The sequence below is a fragment of the Natrix helvetica genome (assembly GCF_964273705.1).
Source record: "Natrix helvetica genome assembly, chromosome: 2".
NCBI lineage: Eukaryota > Metazoa > Chordata > Lepidosauria > Squamata > Natricidae > Natrix > Natrix helvetica.
In genome coordinates, this window is record NC_138552.1 from 2,275,266 (window position 1) to 2,291,792 (window position 16,527).

Here is a 16,527-nt window from a genome sequence, read left to right on the forward strand (position 1 = left end):
GCTAAATGCCCCTCCCTCGCATGTGACAATCTATGCAAGGGGATCTCGCCATCAAACCATCTTCAGGGTCATTAAAGATCTAACAGGATTATAAAAGCACGAGTACATACACACACACACACACACACACACAAGTGCATTTTTGTTTTAGTGCCTTGGAGTCAGTGTTGACCCCTGGCCAGGTTTCTTGGCAAGGTTTTTTGGGAAGTCCTTTCGCAATTCAGCCTTCCTTCCGAGGGCTGACAAATGAAGGGCTGACTTGTTTGCTTATTTACTTCTTTAAGTGCAATTATGATTGGCTTTATTCCTTCTTGCAAGGGCTTTGAGGCTTGGGTCAAAGCCTGAATGTAAACGGGATTAAAAAACCCTTCACAGGTAACACTTGCAAGCCGTAGGATATTAATAAACACCCTTGCTGTAAATCAGAAGGCGTAGGGACGGCAGCCTTTTCCGACTAAACACGGCTTTATTACAAGGCACAAATTTGGCTTATTCTGATTTTGGGCTACGGTAAACGAGCGCGGCTCTCGCCTCCTACTCAATTGTGCAAAATCGCTATAAAGGCAACATCTTTAGCAGAACCCACCACAGACGGTTTTCACAAACCCTGAATCCTGGTTGGAAAAAAAAGCAAGTGGTTGCTAATATATTAATAAAGTTGCCAGGAGATACACAGCCCAGAACCAGTGTGTGGAAAACACCGAGTGCCAGGGGTAGATGAAGACCTTTCTTAAAAACCAAAATCTTCAGCCTGTGAAGTTTTCCAGACACTTTTGTGTGAGTGTGTGTGCATGCGCCCGGGGGGGGGGGGGGGGCACAGACATGGGCATTTAAATGAAATTGTTTCTTGTTTATGAAAAATTGTTGAGGAATCAAGATAACCTGCCTTCTTCCTTCCTTCCTTCCTTTCTTTCTCTTTCTTTCTTTTCTTCCTTCCCTCCATTCCTCTTCCTCTTTCTTTTTTCCCTCTTTTTTTCTTTTTCCTTCTTTCCTTCCTTTCTTTCTTCTTCCCTCCTTCCCTCTTTTTTCTTACTTTTCCTTTCTTTCTTTCTTTTTTCTTTCTTTTTCATTTATTTGCATGGCACTTCTATTATTTTTACAAATAACTCAAATAACTCACAGCTGGACTTTGTGGCTAAAGTGGCATTCAAACTCAAAGTCTCCTGCTGACCTTGATGCCTAAGGCAAGACTAGAACTCTCTGCCTCCCACTTTTTAGCCTGGTACCTTAATCCCGAGACCAAACTGTCATTCTATGTCTATTTTCTCCAGTTCCCAACACAGACTTTAATGTGGTGAAACTTTTCCTAAGTCACAGCTTGGCTGGGAATCTGCCCCTATTAGAAACACCCATTCCCTCAATGTGCTTTTTGCTTTGCATCTTCGTTTTCCTCTGGACCAGATTTTCCACCCCTGGCAACGCTAAGACACATGGACTTCTGTTCCCAGAATTCCCCAGCCAGCAAGCTTTAAGGTGTATAAACTTCAACTCCCAGAATTCCCCAGCCAGAAAGCTTTATGAAATATGGACTTCAGTTTCCAGAATTCCTTAGCCAGCATGTTTTAAGTGATGTTTTAATGAGTGAACTGCAGGTTTCTGGGACTTGAGGTCCACATCTTCAAGTTGTCCAAGTTGGGAAATCCTCCTGCTTGAGCAGGGGGCTGGACTAGAAGACCCCCGAGATCCCTTCCAGCTCCCTCCCTCCCTCATTCATTCATTCCTCTGGATCATTCCGTTTCTGTGCAGGGGACAAAAAGCACCTTTTATTGGCTGCTTTCTCTGTTTTCTGCCGGCTGCACAGCTTTATAAGAGACATAATCCTCCGTTATCCTTTACCTGTATCCAGGTTGTAGCTTTATAGGTAGCTCCACTGTGCAGTTACTCACCGGACAGTGGGAAAGCAACAGGTGCAGACACACACACCCCACCATGCTTGGGAAAAGACACCCCACCCAATGCATCCTTGGCCCATTTAAACTCTATTATTCCTGCATGTCTTTAAATCTGATTTATTCTGAGCAAGCGCTGCTCTTTATTCATTGATTCTTCTCTTTGGTTACTGGTTTTGTTATTTTTTTAAAAAATCAGACGGGGTCTTCCTGGAATGGGGCTGTGGGAAGCCCCCCACCCCTCTCCTAGAAGAATGAAATATTTTGGGAAATATTAAAAAGGCAGAATATTATATTCCCCCCCAAAAAAAAGAAATGTAGTGACATGTTTTTAGAGGCAGAAAGTAGGCCCAGTCCTTCTTAATAGCTCACCGCAAATGCCAGCACTTAAGGAGATAAAGAGCTTATTGAAAGAGGAAGTATCTAGATGGCTCCATTCATAAGCAAAGCAAATACTGCAGGCAGAAATCCATTCAAGACAGGATATTTAGAAACGCCTTGGCAGAACGGTGGGATTAGAACAAGCAGCCCCATCACCCAAGATCCAACACAGGACGAAAGCCATTAGCCACCAAGGGGAAACACCCTTTTAGAACACAAAGGGTCCCTTTGTTGCACAATCCCCACAACAGCTCAAACTTCAAAGTCACCGAACCCTATAAAGATTCGTCTGCTCATTCAACTGTTTCTCAGCTGACCCAGAACTTTGTGGTTCTCTTCTATAAGCTTTCCTTCCATGTTGTTTCCAGCTTCTCCCTCCCAGACTGGGAACTGGAATTGGGCATTTCCTGCAACAGGGCAATTCATAAATATGCTTTAAATCAGGGCCATGCAACCTTGGCTATTTTAAGCAATGTGGACTTCGACTCCCAGAATCCCCAGGCCTTAAAAGTTGCTTAGGTAGGATATTCCTGCCTTAAATAATCAACTTTTAGGGCTAATGACATTTTAACTCCTTTTTTTGTCTTTCTTTCTTTTTTTCCTTCTTTTTTTCCTTCTTTTCTTTCCATTTTCTTTCCCCTTCCTTTCCTTTCCTTTCCCCTTTCCCTTCCTTCCTTTTTCTTTCTTCTTTCTTTCTTTCTTTCTTTCTTTCTTTCTTTCCTTTTTCTTTCCCCTTCCTTCCTTCGTTCCTTCCTTTCCCCTTTCTTTTCTTTTCCTTTCCCCTTTCCCCTCTCTTTCTTTCTCTTTCTTTCTTTCCTTCCTTCATTCCTTTGCTTTCTGTTCTTTTTCTTTTTTTCTTTTTCTATTTTTGGGTTTCCACGTTGCACAACTCCACCCGCCCAATCTGCAAAATCTCCCCGCAAGCAACACACAGCCACTTCCTCTCCGGAGAAGGACATTTCACCTACTTTTTTTTTTTTTGCAACCGACAAAAAACCTCGTTCCTCGATTCACCCGGGAAAAGTTCGAGCGGCGTTCAGACGACCCTGGGTGACCCGAGGTTTCTTGAACACGTGTGAACTGAACACGGGCCGGGAGGCTATAAAAAGGTGGGTAAGCTTGCAACGATGCCTCGGGTGGATTTCCAACCCCCGGAGAGTTGGGATCTCCACGGGATTGAATTAATTAACCAGGGATTGATTGATTGAGTGAGGGAGTGGGTTAGTTAGTTAGTTAGTTAGTCAGTGGGGGAGGGAGGAATACAGCGAATCGGATGCAACTACATGCATACCAGGCGGGGACTCCAAAGTAGGTAAACTGGGTTTAAACATTTGGTTCTTTCAAACTTGGATCGGACCCGCTGGAGGGGCTTTGCCTTCTCTCAAAAGCTGGGGAGAGGCAACCCACTTTCAGGGCGGCTTTCACGGGCGTCTTTTTGGGGGACACCCCTCCCCCCCCATCCCCAGGGTGCACGAAGGCAAGCCTCAAATTCCCCGGCTGGGCAAGGTAAGCTCTTGCAGAGTGAAGCTTTTCCTGCCCTTCGGCGCCAGGTAGACTGCTCCTGCCGCTGGAGGCTCCACAGGAGGGGAGGGGCAAAAAGAGGGAGGATCGTTCTACGGCAGCAGCTGAGTTGCGGGCAGAGGGTGCATGAAAGCAACCCCCAAGTTCCCCGGCTGGGCAAAGTAAGCCTCTCCCTGCCCTCCCGGCGCCAGGTAGACTGCTCCTGCCGCTGGAGGCTCCTCATCGGGGGAGAGACGTGCGGGAGGAGGGACGGTCTCGGGCAGCAGCCGAGTTGCGGAGCCTCGGGCAGCTCCCTTCCCCCCCGCGCCGCAAACTACAACTCCCAGAGTCCTTTTCCTTCCTTCCCTCCCCTTGTCCTCCCCCCCCCCGCGCTCCCTTCGCACCTGAAGAGCAGCGCCGCCTGTAGCGCCGCGGAGCCTCCCTCCCGCTCCCGATGCCGCCCCTGCCTCTCGGGCCCGCCAGTGTCCCCGGGCCCAGCTGGGGAGGGTCCCGCTGCAGCCCTGCCCGCAGCCGCCGCCTCCTCCTCCTCCGCCTCGCCCGGGCCAGCTCCGGCTGCAGCTCCTGCTCTTGCGGGGCGTAAACAAGCCGGAGCCCCGCGCACCTGCGGCCGCCAACAGCGGCGCCCCGAGCCAGGTGAGTGCCCGTCACCGCGGAGCGGTCTGCTCTGCCAGGGAAGTTGGCAGCCGGGGCCGGAGGGGCCGGGGCGGGCTGGGTGGAGTCTGGGGTCCCGGCTGTGGGACGGGGGGGGGGAGGCGCCCCTTGGAAAGTTGCTCCGCTTCCCAAACTCAACCGGGAGCCCCGCTTTTCCTCCGGCAGGGTCTCGAAAGTGTGGGGTCCCCTGCACGCACACACATACACACAGACACACATAGACACACATAGACACACACACAATCACAAAATGTCTCTGTGTGCGTGAGAGAGACAAATACACGTTGTCACACAAACACACAGAGACACACACACCCCGCACACACAGACACAGTGAGAGAGAGAGTCACACAGAGTGACAGGCGCACACACACACACACACACACACACACACACACACACAAAGAGAAAGAGAGATACATCCAGACGCACAAAGATAGACACACACAAACAGAGTGACAGCCAGACACTCGCACAAAGAAAAAGGCAGAGATATACACAACACGCACAAATACACAGAGTTTCGGACACACACACACGGACACACACACACACCCTGAAGCGCGGCGCGACCCTCTTCCTAGCTGCGCTTGCCTTGCCCGCTCCGCGGCCGGAGTCGCCCTCCTTGGACGGAGCCCCTCCTGGGGTCCCCCGGGGGCCCCCTCCCCGCCGCCTCCCCTGCGGGCCAGCGGGACTCCGGCGCCCGTCCCGCGGGAGGGGGGAACTCGATCCGTCCCGCTTGGCCCGGGACCCCCTTGGCTTGGCCCTCCCCCGGTGGGCTGGGGCTGAATCCGCTCTTCCCTCGGACCGGGAAAAGCCCACCTCTCAGTCCTGCGCCGGTCCGAGAAGCAGCTTCGGTTGAGCTCCGGAGTTTGCAGGGAAACTGGTTGCAACCAGTTAGGGGAAGGGTCCCGCGGCCTCTTTTCAACGCCCTGGAAGGAAACAGCTTTGGGAGGGGGGGTCTCCTTCCACCCTCCCTTTTTTAAAATGCCTGCTGGGCCTGAAAAGGGGCTTCCAGCCTCCCCAATCCCCCAAGCTGATTTCTGGTCTGGGGTGTATCCCTCCCCCTTGCTTAAGTAAAAAAATAAGGGCTCTGTTGACATTCAGCTGCCCCCTCCCCATTTGATAGAGGAATGCCCCTCTTCCAAGCAGAAACTATTGTGGGACCCCCACTCCCTATCCTTCCTTGCCTATCTGGGGAAGGGGCTGGGTGGCTTCCCTAGAGGGGTAAGTGGGGAGGGTCCTTGTGGCTTAACTTAAACACAATGCACAGACTCTTTTCCGCGTGCAAGGTGGCCTTATTTGGGGCATGGGTCTTGCTTAGGTTCCTGTAAGCCCCCTGCCTTTTAATTCGTGCTCAGCTTCCTTGCGGCTTTTTAAATTTCAAAAAAACTGTTTTTATGCTTTTCACATTTTACTGGGTCCTCCCTCCCAGGAGTTGAACGGTTCTTAAACAAACCACAACTCCGTGGTTAAGTGAGACCTTTGTTAAGTGAGTTTTTGCCCCGTTTTACCATCTTTCTTGCCAGAGTGGTTAGGGGTGTCCAAACTTGGCAACTTTAAGACTTGTGGACTTCAACTCCCAGAATTCCCCGGCTGGGGAATTCTGGGAGTTGAAGTCCACAAGTCTTAAAGTTGCCAAGTTTGGACACCCTTGGGTTAAATGAATCGCTGCAGTTGTTAAGTTAGTCACACGGTCATTAAGCGAATCTGGCTTCCCAATGGACTTCGCTCGCCAAACGGTCATAAAAGGGAATCACGTGACACCCCCCCGGGACACTGCAACCATCGTAAATATGAGTCAGTTGCCAAGCGTCGGAATTTTGTTCGGGTGACCACAGGGAACGCTGCGACGGTCATTAAGTGTGAAAAATGGTCCTTGACTCTGAGTCACTTTTTTCAATGCCCTCGTAACTTCGGACGGTCATTAAATGAATGCTTGTGAGTCTGCCTGCATTCTGATGATACCCAGTTCTCTGCTCCGGGCCAATTCCAGAATCCCCTCTTATGGTCTTCTCCCGGTGTTTGGATGCTGTGTGGGTCTTGGTGGGCGTCAGATTGAGTGGCTTTGGGGTTTGAGGCCTTCTCATCTTAGGACAGTGTTTCTCAATCTTGGCGACTTTTAAGTCCTGTGGACTTCAACTCCCAGAACCCCCCAGAGTTGAAGTCCACAGGACTTAAATGTCGCCAAGGTTGAGAAACACTATTCTAGGACCATGAAGGCGAACTTATGGCACTTGATGGCACACCAGCTATCAGCTCCGCTGCGCATGCGCATGCTGGCCAGCTGATTTTTCACCCTTCTAGAGGGCCAGGGGAGGCTGTTTTCGCCCTCCCCAGGAAAGCCTCCGGAGCCTGGGGGGGGGATAGCGTGCGCATGTACAGGTGGGCGGGGAGGGTTGAATGGACACGCGGGCATGCACGATAGCGCGCCCTCACACAATTTGGGCCCATGGTAAGGAAAAAGTCCGCCATCACTCTTCTAGGACTTTGCAATCTTTGGGGCCGGCCGGCGTTGCAGGGCCCCAGACAGACCCACCGTACAATCCGGAGATCCTCCTAGACCAGCGGTGTCAAACTCAAGGGCTGTGGGCCGGATCCTATCCCATCTATCTACCTTGAAGCTGTGGCGACACAGTGGTTATTGCAGGCTAACTCTGCTGACTGCCAGCAGTTCGATTCTGACCGGCTCAAGGCTGACTCAGCCTTCCATCCCTCCGAGGTCAGTAAAATGAGGACCCAGATTGTTGGGGGGAGCAAGAGGCTGACTCTGTAAACCGCTTAGAGAGGGCTGTAAAAGCGCTGTGAAGCGGTATATAAGTCTAAGTGCTATTGCTATTCTTTCCTTCCCCTCCCTCCCTCTCTCCATCCTTCCTTCCTTTCTTCCTTGAGCTAGGATGGCGCAGTGCTTAGAGTGCAGTACTGCAGGCTACTTCTGCTGCCTGCAATTTGGCAGTTCGAATCCCACCAGGCTCAAGGTTGACTCAGCCTTCCGGGGTGCGTAAAATGAGGACCCAGATTGTTGGAGACAAGAGGCTGACTCTGTAAAACTGCTTAGAGAGGGGCTGTAAGTGGCACTGAAGGTGGGCAAAATGACCATTGCAGGGGGCCCGTTGGTTCTGTGAAGTTGTGTGCGGCTCTCGTTGTGCTTGCAAAGCTCATTTGCAAGCCTTGAGGTTTGCAGTATTTTCATACCAAAAGTATATTTTTAAAAAAACAGGAATTAACAGGAGTCTTGCACAAGATGGTTTTAATCCATGCGAGACGAGGCTGCTTCCTTCCGTCGTGCACCCAACATTTGATCCCTGTCTCTTCTGCCATGAGTACAGAAGATTGCAAAGAAAGGGGAGCTGAATTTCCCGTGTCTATTCCATGCGCAGGACACAGGATACGCCCCCCACGGTTTTTCAGGATGGAAAGAGAGCGGTGGACTTTATTGTCCCATCAAAAAATCAGAATTAAAAACTCTGATCATTGAAGGAGGAAATGAAACTATTCTGAACTCTGCTCAGAGTGGGAGAAGGCTAGCGAAGAGCCTCAAGGGCTAAGTAGGGTTAAGGAGCTGATTCCTTGTTCCCTCAAAATCCTCCAAAGAGCATCTGTAGGGTCCTTGGTGCTCTCTGAGCTTGGTGGTTTTCTTGGAGATGTTTCATGGCCTAACTTGGTAACATCATCAGTGTAGAAGGGAGTGGGGTGTGTGGGGAGGAAGAGGATTGTGGGATCCTTGGTGCTCTCTGAGCTCGGTTGTTTTCTTGGATACATTTCATGACCCAATTAGGTAACATCATCAGTACCAGGAAGGGTGGGGTTTTCTGCCTGTCTATATACAGTAACCTGCCCTGGAATTTTGGAGGGGGTGCGGCCTTCTCTTAGGAAGTTCATTGATTGTTTTCTGCTTAGTTGTTTGCCTGGAACCAACAGAAGAGAAGTTGTGTAGCTCAGGGTTGAGCTGTGAAGCCCCCCGCCCCCCTGCACTCTGAGCTGGTCTGTTTTCTTACAGACATTTCATGACCCAGCTAGGCTACATCATCAGTGCTAGAAAGGAGTGGGGTTGTTTTTATATACTAGTGGTTTGCCCAGTGTGTGTTGGTGGGAGGGGTTCCTTGATTAAGTTGTTGTTTGCTGTTGGAGTTGGCAGTTCCTTAAGAGGGCTGTTGTTTACTGCTTGATTGTTGACATCGTATTAATTTAGTGCTTACCTAATTGGGTAATAAAATATCTGCAACCAAACCTGAGAGAGCAGGAAGGACTCCACAGTCCAACCCTGAGCTACAAAGATTTTCTCTTATTGGTGGTCTGCCTGCCTGCCTGTCTCTCTGTCTGTCTGTCTGTGTGTCTATCTCTATCTCTCTGTCTGTCTGTCTGTCTGTCTGTCTGTCTCTCTCTCTCTCTCTCTCTCTCTATCTATCTATCTATCTATCTGTATCTATCTATCTATCTGTATCTATCTATCTATCTATCTATCTATCTATCTATCTATCTATCTATCTATCAATCAATCATCTATCTATCTATCTACCTACCTTTCTACCTTTCTATCTCAAACTATTATTTAGATTAATATTAAACCAATAATCAGGCAGAATCAATGCTAATAGGACAAGCCACTTACCGTATATATAAGCAGAGCGGAATCCCTCCTCCTCCTAGCTTTGATGATGTTACCTTGTTTGGGTCATGAAACATCTGCCAGAAAACAAATCCAGTTCAACCCTGAGCTGCGAAGATTCTCTTTTATTGGTTGCCTGCCTGCCTGACTCCCCTCTCCCCTCCCCTCCCCTCCCCTCTCTCATGCGTGGAAGGCATGCCGTTCCCTGCAGACTCTCGTCTCGGTCTAATTAGCTGTCCCAAGTGCTCAAGGACTGTAATGTGTTTTAATAGCTGGGCTGGGTGGCCGAGGGCGCCTTTTAATCTGCCTGCCTGCCGTTTCCCCCAGCTCTGTAATTGTCGGGGGGGGGGGGCCTGCAGGAGCAAATTGAGCAGATGCTTGCTCTTGGGGCTGCAATTACTCTCCTTCATCGAGGGGGCTGGGGGCAGGGAGGGGAGAGAGGCCCTCTTCCATGTGGGACCCTGTCCTCCTCCTCTGAGAGAGGGGGGGGGAGGGAGGGAGGTCTGATGGAGAGTCAGACCAGACCAGTAGAAAATGGGTGGAGGGAGGCAGTTGGCACTGGAAGGGTCTGTGCAGTGTTCAGTTCGTGCTTTTACAGTTAGTCTCACATCTGCACCTCTATAACTGTCTGGTTTGGCTCTGCAACGAAACAAGACGGACACACAGACTTCAAGGGATACTTTGGATTGCCGGGGAAAAACAAGGGCTGCCAACCTGCCTTCCTTTGAGGACCTGCACACTGCATCGCTCAAATAGGGGGCCGTGAAAATACATACAGACCCCTCGTATCCTGCACATACATTGTTTCAACTCCTGCCCTCAAAACAACATTATAGATCCGTGATGGCGAACCTGTGGCATGCATGCCAGATGTGGCACGCCGAGCCCTCTCTGTGGGCACGCACGCTTTTGCCAGCTGTTTTTCATGTGTACCACCCAGCTGGTCTTCACAGCTGAAAACAGCCCCCCAAAAGGCCATTTTTCCAAGCTGTTTGGGGGGGCTTTTGGGGACTGTTTTCAGGCCGTTGTTTAGGCTCGCAAAACAGCTTGAAAATGGCCCAGAAAACAGCCGGAAAACTGCCAGAAAACCAACCTGAAAATGGCCCAAAAAGAAGCATGTGTACACCGGCCAGCTAGTCTTCAGGTTTCCAGTGCTTCGGCATGCACAGACGCATGTTCCTGTTTGGTCACTCAGTGCCGAAAAGGTTTGCCATCCCTGTTATGGATAGAGCACGAGAATACCTAGGCAGAAGGACCGTTTCCCCCCACCATGCCATCCCTCTGCTAAGCAACTCATTCCCACAACGCTATCAAACTATTTACTAAGACTATTACTATTCTTCTTCTCATCCTTCCTAGTACCTATCTCTTCCTCCTTATGGCTATAGCCATGTTGCTTTTAACTTTCAATTTACATTACTTTTATTTATTTCCTAGTATGATTTTGATTGCTTATTTAGAGGTCTCCCGTGACTATCGCTAAGTGGTGCATCAAATGATTCTTGATATATGTATTTATGATGACTATGATCGTGATTTATCACTTGTATCTTTTATGCTCATGCACCGAAGACAAATTCCTTGTGTGTCCAACCACAAGTGGCCAATAAAGTATTCTATTAAGGCACCCCCTCCCTTGCTGAGTTTGTAAGGCCAACTTATTCCCGGTCAGTGGATGCTCGAACCCCCCATTAGCAAACTTGGTTTGGTCTCCAACAGCCTCAACCCGACTGCTCATTTATGGCAGTCATTAAGTGAATGCCGCAGTCATTAAACGAACGTAGAGGTCATTAAACAAATCCATTATACCGGATGAGGGTTTTTTTTTTTTTGCTGGAAACTGAGCGCAAATGCTTGAAACTACAGTAGTGCTGCTGTAACAACTGGTCCTCGCTTAATGACTGGTCAAAGTTACGTTGGATCTCCCCAGAGCTCTTTATGACCTGTTTTGAAGTTGTGATGGCTGGCCCCCTCCCCTGTGGTCACATGATTGCATTTTGGGTGCTTGGCTAAAAGCCAATGCACAGGAATCTTCTCAGCTAGTGGTCAGTGTTTGCTTGGACTTAGATAAGGGTCAACGGCGCTCAAGGGAGGATTGGACTTAGCTTGTTTGTGGCTACATTGGGATTCTACGCTTTTTCCTTTTTTGACTCTGCCGTCCCTTCTACTACAGCTTTATGGTAGGTTACATTAACAGGAATCTTGCAACTCTGAAAGTCCATAGAAATGTGATGGCATGCGTGCCACAGGTGGCACGCGGAGCCATTTGTTAGGGCATGCAAGGCGTTGCCCTGTCAGCTCCAGCGCGCATGTGCCCACTGGCCAGCTGACTTCGGCCTTCTTTTAAGGCCGCTTTTCCCTAAAGCCTCCGGAGAGCGAAAAACAACCCAACGCGCAAACCAGAAGTTCTGGAACTTCTATGTTATTCCATTGATTAATTGTCCTCACTGTCAGGAAATTTATCCTCCCAGGTGGGATCCCTCCTTCATAAGCTTCCATCCATTACTTCTCGTCCTGCCCTCGGTTGCTTTGGAGAATAAGTTCAACCCCTTTTCTCTATGACAGTGATGGCCCACGAGCACCCACACCCTTAATGCAATGTGTGCATGACACCCTTTCCCCCCCCTCTCCGGGTGTCCTGTTTTGGGCCTGGAAAGCCTCCTGCACCAACCTGGAAGCCAAAAGGGGCCACGGGGGCTCTACACGAGTTCCCGAAATGCAATGCAAGCGCATCCCATGCATGCACCGTGCCCCCCCCATGCAAGACCAGCTGGCTGGCAGGAGGCCTGCGCACATGCGTGGTGGAGCTAGGCTAGGGTGACGACTGGCATGCCCGCATTCATAATGCAATGTGCGCATGGCTCTCTCCCCTGTGTGCCTTGTTTTGGGGCTAGAAAGCTTCCTGCACCAACCTGGGGCGCGGGGATGGTGCGCAAGGCCCCAAAATGCAATACAAGCACCCCCATGCATGCGCTCTTCCCCCCATGCATGCACGCACGTTTCCCCTGCGTATGCCCCACACATGCATGGCAGAGACCCGAAGACAAGCGGGCCAGCAGGAGGTGTGTGTGAATGCTGGTGGAACTGGGCTGTGGCGACGGCTGGCATGCCCGCAAATCACAGCCCTATGACAACGCCTCACCTATAGGAAGGCTGTTATCATGTCGCGCCTCGTCCTTCTCTGTGACATAGCTAGCTTCCAGAACTGCTCATCGTATGGTTTAGCCTCCATCTCAAACTTCGAACCACCACATTTAATGGATAGAAACTAATCAAAGAGAAAAGAACTTGGAATTAAGGAGAAACGTAACAGTGAGGACAATTAACCAGTGGAAGAGACGTTGCCTCCAGAAGTTGTGGATTCTTCAATACTGGAGATTTTAAAGAAGAGACTGGACAGCCACCTGCCTGAAATGATATAGGTTTTCCTGCTTGAGCAGGGGCTAGACTAGAAGACCTCCAAGGCCCCTCCCAACGCTGTTATTCTGTTATTTAATGTATGGAAGCTTCTCAGAGGGATCAACCTAGAATTAAGGAGAAATTTCCTGACAGTGAGGACAATTGACTTGCCTCCAGAAGTTATGCGTGTTCCATCCCTGGAGGTTTTTAAGAAGAGATTACCTGTCCAATCACCCGTCTGAAATGGTATAAGGTTTCTTGTTTGAGAAGAGGGTTGGACTAGAAGACCTCCAAGGTCCTTTCTATTCTATTCTCTCCATTAGTTTGGGTCCTTCCTCAGTTTCTTCCTCTGACTGTTGAGCCACTGGGGGCTCCTGCCTCTCTTCTCTTAATTTCTTTCCCAGGCAGCCTTTCTTTTCCTCCTCCCCCCCCCCCCCCAAGGCCATTTCCACATTCCTTCACAGTCTCCGGCCGTCACCTCAAAGCTGAACCCGGAAACCCTTCAGATCCAGTCCTGCAAAGATGCTTCATGGTAGTGTGGGTTGCGATTGTGTTTTCTTTGCAGAGCCAGCCTGCAACGCTGCAGAATCCACGTGGTGTGAACAGGCTGAACTGGGCTAATTTGATCCATACCGGGCTCTCCAAAGACATATCAGCTGCTCCTCTTTTCCTGGCCACTGAGGCGGTTTTTCAACTTCTCCCAAGCAGAAAAACGTTTTCCCCCTCTTTCTCCTTCCGAAATTGCCCTTTCTCGTTCATTCGCTCTTTGCCAAAATTCAGACCTCGAGGTCGGATGGTTGCCAATCACAGTAGTCGATGGTTGTTTACGATTCTTCAGTTTCACAATTTAGTGGGCAGTAATTACTTCCTGCCCTCTGTGAACCCTAAGGACCTACAAGTACTAATTATAGCTTTTTAAGGATTTTTATTTTATTTTTAATTTTTTACCTGTTGCGCATTAGGTAGGCTGGCTGGAAGGAAGCAGGAAGCAGGAGAATAGAATAGGAGTTGGAAAGGACCTTGGAGGTCTTCTAGTCCAACCCCTGGCTTAGGCAGGAAATAGCTTTTTAACTGTCCCGTGTCCATTTCTAATCCTCCTTAGAAGGAAGTTAAAATATAAACTTGCTCTAGTGGGTAAGATGGCTCAGTGGCTAAGCTTGTCAATCAGGGAGGTCACCCAACACCCTTAATCAGCTCTGGAGAAAATTTTTAAAAAGTTTAGTCCACTCGGCTGAAAGTCACTGTGGGGAGAATGTATAAACTTATAAGAACTGCGATAGAAATACTGTACAGGTAGTCCTCGAGTTACAACCATGATTGAGCCCCCAAATGTGTGTCGCTAAGTGAATTTGTCCCGTTTTACAACTTTTCTTGCCGCACTTGTCAAGGGAACCCCTGCAGCCGTTAAATATAGTAACACGGTTGTTAAATGAATCTCACGGACTTGGCTTGGTTGCAAAAGGGGATCACGTGACCCCAGGACACTGCAAGCGTCGTAAATGTGAGTTCTTGTCAAGCAGCCGAATGTAAAACACGTGACCGTGAGGATGCTGCAATGGTCGCAAGTGTGAAAAATGGTTGTAAGTGTGAAACATGGTCATAAGTGTGAAAAATGGTCGTAAGTCCCTTTTTTCAATCCCTTTGTGATTTCACTAAGTGAACTGTTGTAAGTTGAGGACTGCCTGTATAGGAAATCACAGGTTCACTAGCCCAGATCTCCCACAAAATTCCTGATTAGCAGCCTCTGAAATCCTTTAAACTTACAGCAAACATAATTAATTTAAAACTTATTTCAAATTGTAAATACACACAAGCAAACACACAAAACACAATGTAAGCATAATTATACAATATAATTATAGAAAAGGGACGCGGTGGCTCAGTAGCTAAGATGCTGAGCTTGTTGATCAGAAGGTCGGCAGTTTGACGGTTCGAATCCCTAGTGCCGCATAACGGAGTGAGCTCCCGTTACTTGTCCCAGCTTCTGCCAACCTAGCAGTTCGAAAGCAGGTAAAAAATGCAAGTGGAAAAATGTGAACCACCTTTGGTAGAAAGGGAACAGAGTTCCGTGTGCCTTCAGCGTTTAGTCATGTCAGCCACATGACCACGGATACGTCTTCGGACAGTGCTGGCTCTTGGGCTTTGAAACAGAAATGAGCACCGCCCCCTAGAGTCGGGAACGACTAGCACATATGGGCAAAGGGGAACTTTTACCTTCACCTTTAGTGATTAAGGCACCAGGCTAGAAAAATGGAGATTGTGAATTGTAGCTGTGCCTTGGGCACGAAAGCCAACGATGGCTTTGAGCCAATCATCAGGAAACAGTGAGTTCTAGTTTTGCCTTAGGCGTGAGAGAGCCAACTGGGTGACTTTGAGCTAATCACCAGGTGTCAATAGGAGACAGTGACTTCTAGTCCTGCCTTAGGCATGAAAACTGACTCAGTGACTCTGGGCCAGTCACTAGGAGTGAGTTCTAGTTCCACATTAGGCACAAAAGCCGACTGGGTGTCTTTGGGCCTGTCACTAGGAGACAGTGAGTTCTAGTTCCACATTAGGCACAAAGTGACTTCCGGTTTGCCCGTAGGGTCGTTTTTTGTCCTCCGGAGCCTTCAGGGAAGCCTCCAGAAGGCCCCTGAAGGCTCCGGAGGGCTTAAACCGGTCCTATGAGCAAACCGGAAGTCCGTTCCCAAACTTCCGGTTTGCCTGTAGGGCCAGTTTTTTGCACTCCGGAGGCTTCAGGGAAGCTCCTGAAGCCTCCGGAGGGCCTCCGGGGAGGGGGAGGCTGTTTTCGCCTTTCCCAGGCCCCTATAAAGCCTCTGGAGCCTGGGGAGGGGGGAAGATGGCTTTAAAAAAGGCTAAACTCAGCTGGCCAGCTGACAGGGCAACGCCTTGTGTGCCCTGACGAATGCCACCTGTGGCATAGGTTCGCCATCCCTGCCCTTGACCATTTCTGACCGATGGCAGTCCAGTCTCTTCTTGAGAGCCTCCAGTGATGAAAGTCTTGACTCTTCCCATCTATATAATTCAGCAAAAGTTTAATTAAGGACCCAGGTCTCTTGGCCAAGGTTTTTTCTCCTTCCAGGGTCTCTGCCAAGCCTTGGCACCCCCCCCCCCATGCTTGCCAGGGAAAGAAGATGCCATCTGTCTCTGCCAAGTGCAGCCTTCACCCGCCTTATTTTTAAACGGAGTATTTTAAGTGCACGGCAGATGGGACTTCTCTCATTTTGCCATTCAGGGTTTTTTATTTTTTTCAATACAAATTATACATATGGGAACAAAGAGAAAACGGTTACAAGAGGAAAAGAGGGATAAAAGAGTTATGTTAGCAGACTAAAGAGAATAGTAGTAAGATTGTTATTATTACTAATTAAGAAATAAAGAAATGATAGTATATTGTTAATGGTAGAAAAAGTGTGAAAAAAATGTTCTCTATGCTTACATTGAATTAGAGGATTTTATGCTGTTTATAGCAAAATAGACCAATGGAGAAAATAAGAAGGGAAAATTTGGTGTAATTTTGAAGGGGCAAATTGAAGATATTGTTTACGTATTAAGAAAAAATAACTATAATGGTGCTTTTAAGAGGCCAGGCAGAAAAAAAACTGAGATGAAAAAACACTCAGGGACTCAAAGATTCGCTGATGGAAGTGAGGCAGGAGCGTTCTGCATACAGACCGTCCTCAACATTACGACCGCAGCTCAACTGAGACCAAAATTTCTCGTGCAAAGCGGAACATTGGTTAAAAGGGCATTTTAACTCATTTTACGACCTTTCTCGCCACCATTGTTAAGCGAATCACGGCCGTTGTTAAGTTAGTCACATGGTCGTTAAGTGAATCCAGCTTCCCCGTTGGCATTGCTTGTCAGAAGGTCCCAAAAATGCGACTCTGGGACACTGCAACCGTCATAAATATGAGTCAGTTACCAAGCATCTGAATTTTGCTCGTGGGATCCTGCAACGGTCGTAAGTCTGAAAAATGGTCATAGCTCACTTTTTTCAGTGCTGTTGTAACTGTGAACGGTCACTCAACGAAATGTAAGTCGAGGATCACCTGCACATGTAGTTCTCATTCTACT

At 48.9% G+C, this 16,527-nt stretch overlaps 1 protein-coding gene across 2 annotated transcripts in view; it reads left to right on the top strand.

Annotated features, from left to right (window-relative positions):
• Window positions 1-3,088: 3,088 nt before the first annotated feature.
• Window positions 3,089-16,527, top strand: part of MYORG (myogenesis regulating glycosidase) — a 35,584-nt gene continuing 22,145 nt past the window's right edge. Inside the window, exon 1 of one of the 2 annotated variants that reach the window (XM_081945053.1) lies at window positions 3,089-3,379. The gene's annotated coding sequence lies outside the window, so the exon portion shown is untranslated. Of the gene's footprint in view, window positions 3,380-4,244; window positions 4,425-16,527 lie in introns of those variants that run through there. The other variant, XM_081945052.1, reaches the window with a different exon arrangement.